The sequence below is a fragment of the Lepisma saccharinum genome, chromosome 12 (assembly GCF_977018435.1).
Source record: "Lepisma saccharinum chromosome 12, izLepSacc3.1, whole genome shotgun sequence".
In the NCBI taxonomy this organism is placed as follows: Eukaryota; Metazoa; Arthropoda; class Insecta; order Zygentoma; family Lepismatidae; genus Lepisma; species Lepisma saccharinum.
The window spans coordinates 67,548,650-67,561,080 of record NC_139240.1 but is presented as its reverse complement, the minus strand read 5'-3'; the positions used below and the strand labels follow the sequence as shown (position 1 = coordinate 67,561,080).

General features: G+C 38.9%; 1 protein-coding gene across 3 annotated transcripts in view; it reads right to left on the bottom strand.

Annotated features, from left to right (window-relative positions):
* Window positions 1–10,382, bottom strand: part of AQP (aquaporin) — a 43,994-nt gene extending 33,612 nt beyond the window's left edge. Inside the window, exon 1 of one of the 3 annotated variants that reach the window (XM_083132563.1) lies at window positions 10,353–10,382. The gene's annotated coding sequence lies outside the window, so the exon portion shown is untranslated. Of the gene's footprint in view, window positions 1–2,733; window positions 2,841–3,003; window positions 3,194–10,352 lie in introns of those variants that run through there. The other 2 variants (XM_083132559.1, XM_083132560.1) reach the window with 2 other exon arrangements.
* Window positions 10,383–12,431: the final 2,049 nt, after the last annotated feature.

The window sequence follows — 12,431 nt, the reverse complement described above, 5'->3', positions numbered from 1 at the left end:
CAAACTTGGTACACATATGACTTACAATCTGGAAAGAAATACTGTGGGGGTAAGCCCCCTTTGGCAAAAAAATAATCGAAAACGACCGATATTAGTGTGGAATCCATAGTTTTCGGGGTCGCTAAAATGAATAATGACACTACCAATGCCGTTCAATTTATTTATTCTTGCTCCTGGAGGTGAAACTAAAAATGTTGTTTATAATCAAGTTTTGAGTTAAATTAATATTATAGTGAATTTGTAAAATATTTTATTTTATAATTGTATACTGTACATATACTTTTAAATACCTGTAAAGAAAATTAGTTATATTTTACACTATAGTTAGATTTCATTATTTTCCTGTCTAATATGAGATTGGGATAAATAAATACCCGGGAAACGCCGGATACAAAACAGAATTATTTTGTCATATATGTGGACGGACGATTGTTTTGGCATATGGAAGGGAACGAAGAGGCAGCTCGACATTTTTGCCAAAGAAATAAAAGATGAAGAAAGAGGGATATTATTGGAACTTAAAATATAGAAGAAGAAGACAAGTTAAGCTACCTTGATATATTGATGAAAAGGAAGATAGAACAGGAAATTGAAACCGCTTGGCATCAGAAGAAGTGTGCCGCACGGGTATTCTGCCACAAAAGAAATGATGTAAGTGAGGTGACAAAAAGAAATTTCATAAAGAATATGGAGGACAGAAAAGTGCTTAGGAAAGCGGGCATTAAAACTTACAGAAAGGGAGGGAGAAGCATCTTAGGAATAGCGAAGAATGCAAACAATAAAAAGGAAAACAGCGAAGAGGAAGGGATTATCTACGAAGTAAAATGTAAAGAATGTCAGAGTGTGTACATAGGAGAAACGAAAAAGAGACTGAAAGACAGGTTGAAACAACATAGGGATGATGTACGACTTAAGAGAGAGAGAAATGCGATATTTAAACACACGAGAAACAGGACATGACATAGAGTGGGATGAGGCTAAGCAGATAGGAAGGGAGAAGAGAATGCTAGTGAGAAAATGGAAGGAAGCCAAGGAAATAGAGAAGAAAGGTGAAGAAGACACAATGAACGGGAATGGGGGACTGAAGTTAAACAAAGAATGGAAGAAGGTGTTAGAAAGAGTGGAAAGGACAAGAGAGAAAGAGGAGAGGAGAAGGAGGAAAATGAAGGAAAAAGAACGTGAGATATAAAGCCCGACCACATTCTATATGGAAGTAAATAAGTTTAGCCTTTTAGGTGAAAGTACAGTTGACAAGGGAAAGCCACCTGCTAGAAAGTTCCATAACAACTTTCTAATAGTCTGGAGGGAGTAATGTTTGTGTATATATAATGCCCTGTTTTTGTATCTTGTTACTTTTGTACTTGATACAGAGTCTGAAGAAGACCTTGCTAGAAGGTTGAAACGTTACGTTTAGTTTATGTTTTTAATAAAATAAATTACTGCCTTGGTCAGCATATTTAGTTTTTCATAATCATGGAAACAAGGCTTAATGGTGTTATAAGTGGAAGTTTAATGAATAATTTTGAATGAGATGTGTCTATATTTTAATGTTTACAAGTGTTATTAATACAGAGCATGCAATTAGCAGAAGTGAAGTATTACCATAATAACAAACTGTTCATAATAATAATGTCGGAGGGTGCAAAACAAAGGATAGTCTAGGAGCCCAAATTTTATAAATCCCCTCCTCCCCCCGATGATGATATCAGTTGATTAAGTGCATACTACGTTGCTGCAAAATAGGAAAGCTTCCACTTAGCAGCGAGAAACCTGCTCGCGAACAATGAATGAATTGTTTAACAAAACCTCAGACATTCTCGATTTACGAAAGGCCGTTTTGTCACCTTGCTTAATTGTTACATTACTTACCCGGTACTATTATAGTATGGGGGGTGACACCTATAAATCATATATTTCGCACTTTTTTACATTGCTAACGTACTATTATGGAATGAGGAACATTTCCTAAGGTGAAATAATGCATTTCTAACTAAGATAAGGTCTATTCTTACATTTACGAGTATTTACTGTTACTCGTTATTTCGATTCTGTAACACATTATAGCGGGCGATAGCGTACTGGTTCAGGACGCGTTGTGCGAATGTTTTGTCGATTTATGCAGTGTTGCAACCTCGTTCACCAGAAAATACCTACTTTCGTGAACGGATTTAAAATTATTCTAATACCTCGCAAACCATTGACGTTAGCCCCACAAACCATTCACGTTAGCCCCAAAAACCATTCTCGTTAGCCCCAAAAACCATTTTCCGTAAGGTTAGGTTAGGTTAAGTTAGGTTAGGCAAGCATAGTTAAAAAAAAATATTAAAAAATTAAAAATACTCGACACGTCATGTTCTAGTGAAAACACGGCGAGTTTGAAACACTGACTACAGGGAACATTGTGCTTTCTTGCAGAAAGCAAATGGCGGCAGCAGAAACAGTATGTCGGACAGAGATTTTCGCAGAAAACATGTATTCGCATTAAAATGGATCAAAACTACATTCACGAACTTCCACAACGCTACAGAAAATGATTTCCGTAAGTACTTTCTCCTGTAAATTTGAAGAAATCCGTCACCCCTATACTATAATGTTACCACTTACCCACACCTAAATCCAGAAAGGGTGAATTCTCTGTATAGAACTATAAGTTTAATTTGCATACTTTGAACATAACCGCTACATTAACAAGAAACTCAGAAAACGCAAGTATCAAACCCGTCAAATACCTACCTCAGTTAGATAAACGGAAACGTTATCAGAGAGATAAAAAAAAAAGATCACAAAGAAACGCACCACACGCAAATCACACATATGCACACACAACACTTGCTTTCTTCACATGTTTCAACTCGTTACTCATGCATTGCCCACAAAAATATCCCTCTCTCTTGCAGACACAGAGGTGACGCCTCCATGCAATGAGCGGCGACATGTCGAACTAAACAAACACACAGATACTTGTCATCTTCCAAAACATTTTCCAAACAGCGTGCTACTCACGGGCGAAATATGAACTCGAAGCGCTGAAGGATACACTTCCACACGCACACAAAAAAATAAATAAACCTTCTCTCAGGATACGATCCAGTGTAACTAAGAACCGCAGTGGGGGAGAAAGGGATTCACATAACTGGTCTAATTATAGTTTTTCTCCTGGGGTCTTCTCGGGCGACAAGACGCTCCTGCCGACCTCGGCTCTCCGACAGAGCGCGCTGCTATCGCTTGAGTCTTTTACTGCCCCAACGAAACCTCAACAACTGTCGTTGCCAGACCTGAAGTTCCGACTCTTTAGTACACGCGCGGTCTTAAATTAAACTGACGGTTTTTTGTCCAGTTAGTACTTTCTTTAAACTTAGTCTTGATTCTTCTAAACCCAGTCTCCAAAACAAGTTTGACGCAAACTTCTTAATTCCCTTGGTTAATGTAATGTCTGTAGACTTGGAAGGGAGTCAGAAAACTCTTACAAGGGAGAACCACTGTTCCCGTAATCTGTGTTGTAACAGTGTTAAATTCAGCTACTTTCTTCAGAGGGTGGGGTGGGGGAGTAGCCATCAAATTATAATACTAATAAAAGCAATACTAATATTACATAAGTCAAATGAAAACCGTAAAAGTCTAACAAACATTACAGGACAGCTCAAACTTATATGAGGTATCAACTGTCATTTATAGGACTATTTCACGGCTGCAACACTGGTCAAGTGAGCTTCAAAACGCCATTTTTTTTTAATTTTAAAGATGGCACCTCCTCTACACACTTGCACCAGTGAAGAGGGTGGTTTCTTGCCGGGGCCGCATTTACGCGCAGGCTATCTAGACTGCAGCCTATGGGCTCGCACAAAAAAAAAAAAGCTTTAAAAATTTAAATTTTGAATAGACTAAAATAAAAAACAACACGTTGGTCATGCCGAGCAGATGCTACAAAAGCCCTCTTGCGAGGGTATAAAGAAATAAGAAATGCACTTTTTTGAAATTTCAGAGGACAAAGAAGATTCAGGACAATCACGTGTTACTGCTCTAAGTTTGCATAAAGATGTAAACGGATCTCTACACAGCATTTTGGGATGATATCTTGAGACAAGTAAACAAAACTAGTGAAACTCTGCAGAACCCTAGATTGGACCTGAACACAGCTGCCTCAGCACTGACATCGCTAACAAGCTTCATAGGAACAAAACGGGATAGCTTTAAAAAATATGAGGTTATCTAAGTGTCCCCCTCCGATTTCCATAACACTTGGCAGGTGTATAGAGGGGCCCAAAGAAAGAAATACGTGTTTCTTTTGTTTCGGCTAAAAAAACTGCTCTAGGGGGCAAACCCCCCCTCAAATGTCAAGATGAGGACAAATTGAAGTGGGGATCTGACCCCTGTGTACCCCTCCGATTTCCATGAAACTTGGCAGGTGTATAGAGGGGCCCAAAGAAAGAAATACGTGTTTCTTTTGTTTCGGCTAAAAAAAACTGTTCTAGGAGGCAAACCCCCCTCAAATGTCAAGATGAGGACAAATTGAAGTAGGGATCTGACCCCTGTGTCCCCCTCTGATTTCCATGAAACTTGGCAGGTCTATAGAAGGGCCGAAATGAAGAACTACGTGTTTTTTGTTTCAGCTAAAAATCTGTTTTAGGGGGCAAACTCCCCTCAAATATCAAAATAAGGGCAAATTGAAGCGGGTATTTGACCCCTGTGTCCCCTCCGATTTTCATGAAACTTGGCAGGTGTATAGAGGGGCCAAAAGGAAGAAATACGTGTTTTTTTGTTTCGGCTAATAAACTGTTTTAGGGGGCAAAAACCCGCCTCAAAAGGCATGATGAGGACAAATTGATGTGAGGATCTGACCCCTGTGTCCCCCTCCGATTTCCATGAAATTTGGCAGGTGTATAGAGGGGCACTATACCCCTGTTTCTTCCTATGCCATATTTACTTGGTTTCGGGGTCAGATCCTCATCTTGACATTTGAGGAGGGGGTTGCCCCCTAAAACCGTTTTCTTAGCTGAAACACAAAAACACGTATTTCTTCCTTTTGGTCCCTCTATACATCTACAAAGTTTCATGGAAATCGGAGGGGGACACTTAGATAACCTCCCTTGTGAGTATGAGAGTGGAAGTGAAACACAGCGCAAGCGCAAAATAATCGTGCGTTTGGCACCTCTTGACTGTGTCCAAGTACCAGGAGTTGAGCTCACCCCATCAGAAAAATTTCGAGCCCAGAATTTCCTCCCTGTCACAGATCAATTTGAATCGTCATTGCGGCAGAGGCTTGAGGCATACAAACTACTTGATACCCGTTTTGGGTTTCTCAACAAGTGGATACACTTACCAATGAAGAGATAATTGCAGCAGCTCAAAACTTAGCAGAAACATATAACAATGACTTAGACCATCAATTGGGAAATGGACTGATTCAGTTCAAGGACACTTTACCAAGAGTTTCAAAAAGATGATGAGGAAAATGAAAAAATCATTAGTCGGGAAAGATGGATATATAAACTCCTCCTAGAAAAAAAAAAACGTCAAAGATTGTTTTCCTAATATCGAGGTCGCTCTACGAATGTACCTGTCACAAACTTCGAAAGTATTTTGAGGTACGGTATCCAATTTTGGGGGAACTCGGCTCAATCGCAGAGGATTTATAAAATTAAAAAAGAGCATTGCGTATTTTGGCAAATGCACACAAAACTGATACATGTAAAGCTCTTTTCAAAAAATTCCGTATATTAACACTTCCAAGTTTGTACATACTTGAAACACTTACTTTCATACACGAAACAAAATCGAACTATCCAAAGAACATAGACACTCACAATTACAATACCAGACAAAAAGATAACTTCCACATTCCCAAAGTGCGGCTAACTGCATACCAAACGGGACCTTTTTACTCAGGCATCCAGTTATACAATATGTTACCAAAAAGTTACAAAAAATTTGAAAGATCCACAATCTTTGAAAGTAAAGTGAAAAAATTGTTATTGGAAAACACATTATATTCAGTTCAAGAATTTCAAGAATTAAATAACTTTATAAAATAAATTTAGATTGTATACACTATATAATATGTACTTTTACAGCACTAGTTCACTTCAAGAAATAATTTGTCAATGTATGTTTTATTAGTTATATTATAAAAAAATTCTGCCAAATTGATGTATAGATATATATTATGTGCGATGTCAACATGTTGTATTTTGTAATGTACATGCACCAATGCCCCTCAGGGGTACTTTCGGTGTGAAAATTGCTCAATAAACTCAATAAACTTATGGTCACAAACAGCAGTGGAGAAAGGTCATTTTCAAAATTGAAGTTGATCAAAAACAGGCTTCGAACCTCCATGTTAGAACACAGGATCAACGTTTTGGCTTTGCTCAGGAAAGTGATATTTTAAGACAACTAATTTATGAAGATATTATAAGTAGCTTCATTAGTATGAAGTGTAGGCGAAAACCAATTGACCACTAACATTATTTGACACTTTCTGATTGTTTGGGAAAGTACTGTATTTGAATTAAATATAAGTAAAATTTGCTTGTTTGTTACATTCCTGTTTTATATCTTGCATTTGCCTAACATGTTTACTTAAAATTACAATATGTTATTTTTATAATTAAAATATTATTTTCAAAAAAATTTCCCCCGGTAGGGACCGCACCACAGGTTCAGCCTAGGGGTCTACAGATCCTAAATACGGCCCTGTTTCTTGCCCTCTGTCAGCCTAAAACTTCTCGGGAAATGAAAATTCAATCTCTCTGTGCATGCTTACCACATCAGCAAGTTCACTAATGGAGGAGAAAGTTCGACAGTGGCCTCAGTTCGCAGGCAGATGGGTGGAAAGGCTTTCGGTGTGGATCTTACATTTATACATATTTTTTCAAGTGTGTTTCACATTTGAACTGCTGCAGGTTAATGTAAATCAATGTTAATTTTAGTTCGTCACGCCCAAGGATTTATTTAGGGGTCAGAACCTCACTGAAAGACTTACCAATTACTAAAATGTAATAATCAAAATATAGATGTTCAGCATTTCTTGTATAATCAAGGCTATTTATTTACGTCGAGCTTATCGGAGGGCATGGATTATATTGGGATGACGGTATCAAAGAAGATGCACACTACTACATATAATAATATGCACAAAATATTAATCATAAACTTTACTTTTCGTCAACTGTATCTAACTCAATTCTTCATCTTTTTGATATGAATTTTCTTACCAGGACAGCTGTTCTTATACAAACTTTGGCGATCTTAACTACACGTAAGCTATATAATGAATAGGTGATGTGATATCTCTATTTTTATACCGTTTTTTTACCTAACAATACAACATTAATTAATGTAAAAACTATAAATAGACCTATAACAGGGTGTCTACCAAGATAACAAATCCAAAATTCTTGACTTTTTCTTGGCCCCTTTTTATCATTTTCTTAACTTTCTAGACTGGTAGACACGCTGTAATAATTATATTTTATTAACGTATTAATTTAAACATGTATTATTAATATTTATTTCTGAGACACTTGCCCCCCCCCCCCATCCAAATACGTATATTTCTAGATACGTGTCTGGTCACGCTAGTAAAAGGAAAATTGCTTTTGGTTCACGAAGTTGGTTGAAGATGTTTCCTTGTCTCTGATAAAGTAACAATAAAACCGAATTACATTACAACTGGCTTGGTTTTTGAGCATAGGAATTGCAACTGAGTGTACTTATAAAGTAAATCCCGCATCACACGAAACTGGATATCCAGTAGGTATGCCCTAGTTGACGCTGGACTGGCTACCAATTTGCTAGTTTTCGCCTCACACGATACTTATCAGCGTACTTGTCGATAGACTTTTGTTCCCATACGAGGCAAGTTGTAATGGCGGCCGCGTGAGATAGTAAACAATGTATCACTTCACATTTTTAAAAGCCGATAACTATTCAACCGAGAGGAATAACGTTTCGTGTAAAACGTTATTAGGTACAAAACAATGGCGCTGCTTAAATACATACTTTACAACGTTTACTGTACACGTGTGGAAGAATATTTTAGTTGTTTCAAATGTAAACATCGTGCACTCAGCATAGATGGTGTAACTGAACGCGCCTTTCATGCTGTATACGTTATACATTGCTGGAGTAACACTCTGAAACCACGGACAAAAGCGCTCCTTTGCACACTCACAGATTATCTTCACATGGCGAAACTTTGCTCTGATTGGCTGTTCCACAGAATCCAGTCGAGGAAAGTAAGTAGCAATTAGAACATGTCCTATTCCTCCAAACCAATCAAGCAGTCAGCCAGGCGGCCATGATTGCTACCTAGAAAGTTAGTTCAGCGCCAACTAGGGCATTCCTACTAGAAATCCAGTTCCGTGTGATCGGGGCTTTAGTTTAAAAGTGGTGAGTTTCTCTTATCAACACAGCGCTCTTCGTGCGAGAAACCGAAAACAGATTCTCGGTGCTTGGCAGTCCAACGAAAGAACCTTCCACAAACCTTGAACCGCAGTAAAAACGAGAATATTGTTAATTCCTCCCTCGCAACTTATCTGGAGGTTGTCCAAACCCCTTTTCTTATTTTGCCTTCATCCTGGCACCGGTAGCGTCCCCTCTTTCCAGCCGGGAAGCAGTGTTGCCGATCGAAATTTCCCTCTCGCATTGTTTGCGCTGTACGTTAGGTTAGGTTAGGTAATGTTAGATTAGAAAGCAGCAAATTTGCGCTAAAAATAGGAAATAAGACATTCTCAGAATCACAGCACCGTAACTTTCCAACAGCCAATCAGAGAGCAAGAAATGGAACCGCATTCACAAGTTGACTGGAAAATGAAAATTCGCGGTATGAGACAGCGTTGCCAAATTTCATGATTCCGGCCTGTAATGAAGCTGGCCTTGTTTAGGGGCATTCCAGCGTTACGTATGTAACATTTCATACATAAAGTGTAAGGTTTAAACATGAGATTGGATTAAAATATTCATAATGAACTGATTTCAGAGAATTGTTAACGACCTATTGGCTTTGAAGTCCACAGAGCGCGCTCACCAGCTGCAAACAATCACATTCAACGCACGGTGTTGCCACACATCTACTCTACGCCACCTTGTCCCTCCGCGCACAAGCACCTTCCCACGGTCTCCACATTGAAGTTGCAAAGTACGGCAACAGCTTATCCGCAGTCATGTGACTGAGACTCACGTGGAGTAGACGAGCAGAATGACAGCTGCCTGAAGGTTGAGTGTGATTGCACGAAATCAACTCGCCCGCTATTTATCCCCACCCACGTTCGTGGCGGCGGCTTTCTTCAGTTCTTCGACGTTAACGAAGTATACGCGTGGACTATACGTGTATGATGCTTTAAAAAATTTCTTCTTCTTCTTCATGACCCTCGCCGCCGGATATGTGGCAGTTTTGATCAAGGATCTAAGGGGTGTAGCACACTTCACTTCACTGTGCTGTAACACTGATCACAAACTTTCATATACTCACAAATTTCAAAATTGAATACCATTCTGGCGGGCAAAACTATATATTATCCACATCGTACGAGGGGAAGGAGACGATAATAGGGAGGGTATGGATACAGGAAATGGTATCTTGTCTCTGTGTAATATGTTTAAAAAAACGTGTCTGTGTTTGTTCCTTAACGGGCAAGAAGATATGATTTGGAGCTTGTTCGTTTGCTCCGCAATCACAAGCAGAGGAGGGATTTTGATGCAGTGCTTTAAAAATGCAGCAAAGTTTGACGTCAATTGTCTGTGAAACATATAGGCTGATGTCATGGTGAAATATGCAAAAGCATTCACAAACAAAGGACCACTTTTCGTTGAATGCCAATTAACTATAAATTTTGACTATTAATTAAACTTATACCTTGAAAGTTCTTACACTTTTCATTACAATTAATCAGCTCAGTTAAAATTTGAAAAGAAGTATGATATTCCAGGCGCTTATAAGTGAAAAGAAAAGCAACAGTGAGTCAGAAATGAGCAATTGTGAAGTGGATTATATATGATTTTCTAATTTCCTTGTTTAGAATAGAATATAATGGTCCTTTTACTGAAAAAGCAGGCGTCTTTCGGCCTCGTGGGCCGTTCTTACTACTAACCCTTGTCAGTGATACACTCAATTAACAAAAACAAAGAAAAAACACATTCTTGCACATTTTTTTCCTTTCCTGTCATCATCAGCTCCAAAATTCCCTGCTGGGATCCACATCGCGTTGATCTACTTGCTCGAAGCGCCCCCCCCCCTTTTCCTTTTCCTTCTCCGCCCCTGTCAAATGTATTTTTTGCAAGCAAATAAAGAGGCAGGAATCGCAGAACATGCGCAAAAGCTAAGGACGCGTGCAAGAAGATGTCGTACTCACCGACGACTGAACATTTCCTGGCCACCTCTGTCATGATCGCCCGGACACATTTTCCGACTGCGAAATGTCTCAGCTTGTTGCTACCGAACGCCAGGAGGCAGCACCGTACTGCTTCCTCGGTTGATGATACTGTCTGAACCGGAGAGAAACTCTGATGAACTTTGAGGGTGCTAGCGCGTATCACCACAGAAGATTGATTGATTGATTTGGTGTTTTAAGTCTACTTTATGCACATTAAGGTGAGACTGGACCTACAGTTTAAAGTGCGATCCGAACCAGCCTCCGCCGGGTATCGAACCCAGGACCCCTTGATCACAAGGCGAAGATGCTACCACTGCGCCATCGGGGAGGCCCTCACTCCAGAAGAGGTAGAAAAGTGACATAAGGTAGACTAGACATAAAGAATTATATTTATTGAAAAATGGCTTAGCACTGCTAGATATCCTTTCCCTAGGGTTGTTTAAGATCCAGGACCCTTAAATTCTAATGAGTTCTATTGGGTTCCTCTGCAGGACCGGAACCTTTTTCTCGCACAATTTAAATTCGGTCCAAGTTGCGTATGGTTTCATTGAAAGAAGGTTCCTGGACCGAATTTAAATTGATCTGGAAAAACGTTCCTGAACCGAATTTAAATACTTTACAGATAAAAAGGTTCTTTACGGTCCAGAACCTATTTACGCTTGGTGATTTTCTCTCCTGGACCGGAATTGAATTTATTTAAAATTCCTGGACCTTTACCAACCCCCCCCCTCTCTTTCAATATTTTACACCGTCTCTCTTGTCTTTTAAATTGCTTTCTTTCGTTTATCCCCTTTTCTCCGCCTTCGTTTCTTTCTTCCTCTCTCTGTTGTTTTCCTTTCTCTACCTACATTTCTTTATCTCCTTTCCACTGTTTCTCTCATTTAATTATTATTTATTTCTTCTTCCTCTCTTTTTGTATATATTTGTTTTCTATCTCATTTCGTATTATTTCTCTTCCTTCTGTTCTCTTTTTCAGTTTCTTTCTTTTCTCTCTGTTTTTCTCTCTGCCTCTATCCCTTGTTCTTTCTTATCTTCCGTTTCTTTCACGCCTTATCTCTGTTTCACAGTTTCTTTATCTCCTTTTCTCTGTATGTGTGTCTCTGTTTTTCTCTTTTTATGTTATTTGTTCTTTCTTTTCTCTCCCCTTCCTCGTAGTACACCAAGGTTTCTTGCTGGTTAACGAGGCTCTGGTGCCTGGACTCGAGGCAGTATAATCCTGTGTGGAGTCGTGTAGTCCTCTATCCTTAGTGTGCTGAGTGTCTCCATACAGACTCAGCTTTCAACTAGGGTATGGAGATTTTATCCTCAGAGCTAGTATAGTTTTAGTAGTTCATAGTAGTCTAGGACAGTATGACTCTTATCAAGTTATTGAGGAAGCTTTTAACAAACACATTGTTTCTTGTTAGATTCCTGTCTTCCAATTTGTTTTAGCTGAGGGACTCATCCCCGTATTCTGTGACGGACACAAACAGCTTATGATTTTAAAACCAATCAATCAACAAATCGTTTCTTTGTCTCTCTTTTCCACTGATTTTCTTTCACATTATATTTATTCCCATTTCTCTCTCTGCAATAAATAACGAATCGTACATTAAACTTATTATTAGCATTATTTGGAAATGTACTTAGATGAACTAAGAATATTTAGCAGTGGCGTGCCCAGAATTTTCGAAAGGGAGGGGTTATGCATACTTTTTCTTGGTAGTTAGCTCTAATTTTGTCATATTTTCCTACCTTTGACGATCCTTTTTTTAGGAATACTCGGCCCAAGGGGAGGGGGTTATAACCCCCATCAACCCCTCCTTGGGCACGCCACTGGGGGGTCTCATCCTCGCCAAACAGGTGGCGACTCCCCTATAAGATTGTTAATCTTTATCAAAATTAACATATTACACTGTAATGTGATGTATATTATATGTATTTACATAAAGTGCGATACTTACGTCATTTCTCTAGTTTTCATTGCGATATGTTTGTTACGCAAACATTCAAACTATAATTTTTCGTCAATTATTATCTGAATAAGACAGACCTTACTTTGCCCCTGTTTTCTGATTT